The sequence below is a fragment of the Sinocyclocheilus anshuiensis genome, unplaced genomic scaffold, assembly GCF_001515605.1.
Source record: "Sinocyclocheilus anshuiensis isolate Anshui unplaced genomic scaffold, SAMN03320099.WGS_v1.1 scaffold2053, whole genome shotgun sequence".
Classification (NCBI taxonomy): Eukaryota; Metazoa; Chordata; class Actinopteri; order Cypriniformes; family Cyprinidae; genus Sinocyclocheilus; species Sinocyclocheilus anshuiensis.
In genome coordinates this window covers 551,413-557,574 of record NW_015558795.1, presented here as the reverse complement: position 1 = coordinate 557,574, position 6,162 = coordinate 551,413, and the positions used below count along the sequence as shown (strand labels likewise).

General features: G+C 44.7%; 1 long non-coding RNA gene across 1 annotated transcript in view; it reads right to left on the bottom strand.

Moving 5' to 3' along the window:
- Positions 1-667: 667 nt before the first annotated feature.
- The window catches only part of LOC107681505 (uncharacterized), a 16,260-nt gene continuing 10,765 nt past the window's right edge, over positions 668-6,162 (bottom strand). Inside the window, exon 3 of the long non-coding RNA XR_001633261.1 lies at positions 668-810. This is a non-coding gene — a long non-coding RNA (uncharacterized LOC107681505). The remainder of the gene's footprint in view (positions 811-6,162) is intronic.

The window sequence follows — 6,162 nt, the reverse complement described above, 5'->3', positions numbered from 1 at the left end:
AGTCATTCGTTCATCACGTGACAGCCCCATAAGTTTAACCTATGCAGTCTGAGCCGGAAAGAGAATTGATTAGTTCATCTCTCGAGTCTTCGGGTTTTTCAAGTCATTCGTTCATCACGTGACAGCCCCATAAGTTTAACCAATTCAGTCTGAGCCTGAAAGTGAATTGATTCGTTCATCTCTAGAGTCTTCGGGTTTTTCAAGTCGTTCGTTCATCACGTGACAGACCCATAAGCTTAGCCTATGCAGTCTGAGCCGGAAAGAGAATTGATTAGTTCATCTCTCGAGTCTTCGGGTTTTTCGAGTCATTCGTTCATCATGTGACAAAGTTTAAAGTTTAACCAATGCAGTCTGAGCCGGAAAGAGAATTAATTATTTCATCTCTCGAGTCTTCCCGAGTCGTTGTCCTTCGTTCATCATGTGACAGCCCCATAAGCTTTACCTATGCAGTCTGAGCCGGAAAGAGACTTAATAATAATAACCAACTCTTTATTACCTTTGTTACAGAACGAATCTTTAATGTGACTCGGGAAGAACGAGTCGTCTCGGGGAGTGATTCATTCAGTCGCGCATGCGCAACATCCTATAGGTTCTGTACTGGAATTAGTCAAGTAGTTCACCTGTTTCGAGTCTTCAGGTTTTTCGAGTCATTCGTTCATCACGTGACAGACCCATAAGCTTAACCAATGCAGTCTGAGCTGGAAAGAGAATTGATTAGTTCATCACTCGAGTCTTGAGGTTTTTCGAGTCGTTTGTTAATCACGTGACAAACCCATAAGCTTAACCTATGCAGTCTGAGCCGGAAAGAGACTTAATAATAATAACCAACTCTTTATTACCTTTGTTACAACATTCAGTGTTATGGAAAAGAACCATCATGAAAGAAATTCACACATTTATAAACTGTAAGAAATAAAAGCTACAATTTGAGACCAGAAACACATCACGTAACTGTAAGAGTAAATAATAATGATAATAATAATGATAATAATAAACCATCATGACAGATATTCACACATTTATGAACTGTAAGAAGTAAAAAGCTACAATTTGAGACCAGAAACGCATCACGTAACTGTAAGAGTAAATAATAATGATAATAATAATAATAATAATAACTATGCACCCATTTGTAAGGAAGCTTGTAAATTAACTAATTTCTCTATCCAACGCTGTCACGTCACGTGACAAAAGAACGAACGATTCGAAAGACTCGAGAGATGAACTAATCAATTACCTTTCTGGCTCAGACTGCATTGGTTAAAGCTTATGGGGCTGTCACGTGATGAACGAACGCCCGAGAGTATAAAAGGGCACCTGTAAAAAACGTCATCCACTTCTTGTCTGAAAGGAGACGTGCAGGAATTCCTGAAGCATGGCAAAGAGATGCAGCGTCTCGTTCCCCTTCTCAGGGAACCATGGTTACATGCGTAACCTGAGATGTTCCCTTTCGAATGGGAACTCTACGCTGCGTCCTCTAGAGGGCGCTTTGGGGAACGGAATACTCACGCCACCATGCTGAAGGGATGAGTGCCTAAATGGCTGAACCAAGTCAAAGACTCAGATGAGTCCTACCCCTGCACCAGCAGCGTCATAGACCGGAGATTCTCAAGAACGGGGGCCTCAACAGGAAGCCTGACTACATTCTTTTTGAGGTCACATTGAAGAAAGCTCACAGAGAGTCCAAAATGGCCCATGAAGCTCTGGAGAGTGGAGCCTTAAATAAAATACCTCTTAAAAGACAGGCAGCCTAGCAACACTCATACTACCTAGCCAATACCAAGCTGAGCTTTAGGAGCAGAGGCCTCAGCATAACGCCTTTCTAAAACAAAAAGGAGGCCTAACTACACCTCACACTCAGGACGTCTTGTAAGGATGCTCACAGAGAGCCTACAACTCACAGATACTGCTCTAGCGGAGCCCTAAGCAACCGGAAGCCTCAAATAAAACAACTCTCTATAGCGAGAGGAGGCCTGACGACTCTCATAGTAGATGGCCGAGCTCAGGAGCGGAGGCCTCAACATGACAACTCTCTAAACAAGAGGAGGCCTAACTACACCCTACACTCAGAATGTCTTGTAAGGAGGCTCACAGAGAGCCTACAATGCACAGATATTGCCCTAGCAGAGGCCTTGGCAAGCGGAGACCTCAAATAAAACAACTCTCTATAGCGAGAGGAGGCCTGACGACGCTCACAGTAGATGGCCGAGCTCAGGAGCAGAGGCCTCAACATGACAACTCTCTAAACGAGAAAAGGCCTAACTACACCCCATGCACAGAACATCTTGTAAGGAGGCTCACAGAGAGCCTACAACTCACAGAAGCTGCCCTAGCGTAGCTCTGGCGAACGGAGGCCTTAATGAAATAATTCTCTATAACGAAAGGCCAGAACAAGAGGAGGCCTAACTAACGATCGCAAAAGATGGCTCCATGCCAGGATGTCTCTTACAGACAGACGGCGTCCTAAGCGGAACTCTTAGCAAGTGGAGGCCTCAACTAAACACATTTTCTATAGCGAGAGGAAGCCTAACGACGCTCGCAGTAAATGTTTTTTTTTTTTTACTCTCATGAGCCTACAGCTCACACACGCTGTCTTCGCGGAGCCCTGGCAAGCAGCTGTAATACTATATTAGAGGAGCCCTAGGTGAACGGAGGCCTCAAATAAATAACCTTCTGTAGTGAAAGGAGGCCTGACGACTCAGAAAATGGTGGAGCTCTAACGTAGCCAAGGAGGCCCAAACGAAGCCTAACAACTTAGCAGGCTGCTAGCCGAGCTCTAGGAGCAGGCTCAAATATATGACGCCATTTACAATATACCTCTAATGCCGAAACATCAGTAAGGCAGATGATAGAAAGAAACATGCTGCCAAAAACATCATAGGTCCAGCTTCAGAGCCAGGTGTAAAAGTGTAGTAAAAGTAGGGGATTTTGAAGGGGAGTGAGAGGGAGAGGGAGGGAGGGGGGACGGATTTTATTTAGCCTCTGGGATCCTAGAGCGCTCAGAGCGATTACTCTGGATCACTTCCCTGAGATCTTTTCTTCTCCCTCTAGCTTTGCGTCTCCTCCGTGCTCTACCCCTTGAAGGAGGGTGAGCACGAGAAGCAGTGCTAGCTTTCTGGTCTTGCCTCCGGTCCTCAGACTGGGGCAAGCCAGCCCCCTTCATGGCTTGAGGCTTGGACCTGGACCGGCGTGGCATAAAGGTTTTAAATGCAGCGGAGCGCGCCTTTGCCTCCCGAAACTTCCCAACCACTGTCTCAACAGATGTACCGAAAAGTTTGGAAGCCGAAACCGGTGCATCAAGGAGAAAGTTTTTCTTCTTCTCCCCGATATCTGCCAGATTTAGCCACAGATGTCTCTCCGTAGCCACCATCGCCACCATCAAATGACCGTTAGCGGCGGCAGTTTTCTTAGTGGCACGGAGAGCCAAATCCGTGGTACGGCACAGCTCCTCAACCGCCTTCGCCTGGGGTCCAGTTCCTTCAGCAGGTCAGCCTGGTAGGCTTGCAACATGGCCATCGTGTGCAAAGCCGCACCAGCCTGACCCGCTGCCACATATGCTCTGCCGTTCAGCTGTGATGTAACCTGCAGTGGCTTAGTCGGCAGAGACGGCGTCTTCAATGCGGATACCTCACCAACCGAGAGACAGCTAGCCAGCGTCTCTTCAATTGGAGGCATCGACGCATATCCACATTCCTGCATTCCCATTGGATAGTTTGCTTGTGAAATCCCATCAGCATAGTTTGCTTGTGAAAAGTGAATGCGATCAGAATATGGCTTTCCCCAGGCTCGCCGCACCTCAGTGTGAAGATCTGGAAGAAAGGGAAGACTCGTACGAGCTGGGCGGTTATGTCCTGACAAAAAGCATTCATCGAGGTGACCATGAGGGGGCTCGTGCTTCTCGTGCCTCCACGGCAGATCTAATCTTTCCGTAGCGCGAGACATAACATCCAACAGCTCATCATATGCGGGGCAGGCGGGCTGTGAGAGCTCAGAAACATCGTCGACCTCAAAAGCCTCTTCCTGCTCATCTTGGCTTAAGGTGAGGAGCGCGCTCGCTGCCGGATCGGATGACGTGAGAGACAGCACGTCATCATCCCGCAGCTCGCTCTCGCCCGCCGCCGACGAATGAGAAAAACTCATACCTTTTTCAAACTCGTCGGCAAGCTTCACCTGCGAACCCCACGATTGCAGTCTCCTACTTGCCTCGGCTGCAGCAGGTCCTGAACCACGGGGTAGAGATGGCTGTCCCGATTCCTTCGAGAAAAGGAACAGACGAGAGCGAAGCTTTCTCAACGAAAAGCGCTCGCAATGCACGCAAACAGCCCCCTCGAGAACTGAGCGTGCATGCTCCTCGCCATGCACATAACGCACATAACATGCGTGTCATCAGGTGTCAAGAAACGCTGACACAGATGAACACACTTCCTAAAGTTTGCTGTGCTGGTGCTTGCCATAGTTCTGCCGTAATTCGATTAGATCACACACTTAGACAAACGGACTCCTAAAAGACAAGAAAGAGGCTAACGTTTTTTACAGGTGCCCTTTTATACTCTCGGGCGCACCTGTCGTGACGTCATAGGCTGCCGCCTGCCAATGTCAAGTTCATTGTCATGATTAGACTCATGCTTCAGACACCGGTCATGCCAAAGACATTCCCCAAAGCGCCCTCTAGGGGACACAGTGTAGAGTTCCCATTCGAAAGGGAACATGACACCACTCCAATAACAGACCATGCAAAATACCCAAAAATATTTAAAATATTGCAAAATAATGTTGCAACCTTGCAAACAAAAATAAAATCAGAGAAGGACTTTAACTGTAAGCAACACGAGCATACGCAAAACAAAGGGAACAATATGATGTTTATTATTAAAAATGTATTATTGTTTTTATAAACTATTTTTTTTTAATTTACCGCTTAGGCAATAACGTTGACATAATAACGTATATCTTCAGCATACGTTGTCTATGACCAAAAATGTAAGAGGATATGTTTTCAGTGGACTTTTAAAATTTGCTTTGCTTGAGAAAACAAAAATATACAGTTACAGTGTTTTTTTTTCTTTAGATTTTGTCGAGTTGGTTTTGCATCAAACAGAATGTGATTTTCGGCAATCGAGATCTGACAGCAACAGCACATTGTGCGAGTGCTTCGCTGACAGCTTACCTCGCGCATTCAATCTGCCACAGACCAGCAAATCACTGAGAACGCACTACAATCCTGAAGAGTCATAGTGACAGAGCGGAGGCGAGAAGGCTGCGGAGAATCCGCTCGCCCGGAAGCAACCGCAACTGGTAGATTTAAAGAAAATTACTGCCCCATGCAAAATACCCAAAAATATTTAAAATATTGCAAAGTAACGTTGCAACCTTGCAAACAATAATAAAAACAGAAAAGGACTTTAACTGTAAGCGACACGAGCATACACAAAACAAAGGGAACAATATGATGTTAGTTATTATAAAAACTCGGGCTATATAAAATTTTAATAAACAATTTAGGCAATAGGCTTAGGCAATAACGTTAAGAATAATGTATATCTTCAACATACGTTGTCTATGACCAAAAATGTAAGAATATATGTTTTCAGTGGACTTTTAAAATTTGCTTTGATGCAAAAACCAATTCAACTAAATCAAAAGAAAAAAAAACACTGTAACTCTATATTTTTGTTTTCTCAAGCAAACACAATGTGATTTTCGGCAATCGATATCTGACAGGATCAGCACATTTTTCCACTTGGGTGAGCGCTTCGTGGACAGCTTACCTCGCGCATGAAATCAGCCGCAGCCCAGCAAATCACTGAGAATGCGCTACAATCCTGACGATAGCAACAGAGCGGAGGCGAGAAAGCTGCGGAGAATCCGCTCGCCAGGAAGCAACCGCAACTGGTAGATTTAAAGAAAATGACTCCCGTTTGGCCAAAAAAATATTGTATGTACTTATTCCTAACTCTTTAAGCTTTAAGTTACATTTCAAATGACAAGGGATCAACTTATAATCATGTCTATATGAATTATACTGTGAACTTATTCTCTCAAATGGTCTGGGTATGCGGAGCATTCATACCTTATATGGACGTAACGTCACTGATACATATATAATTTAATAATAATATAATTATAATATAATATAATAATATATAATTTAAATATCATTAA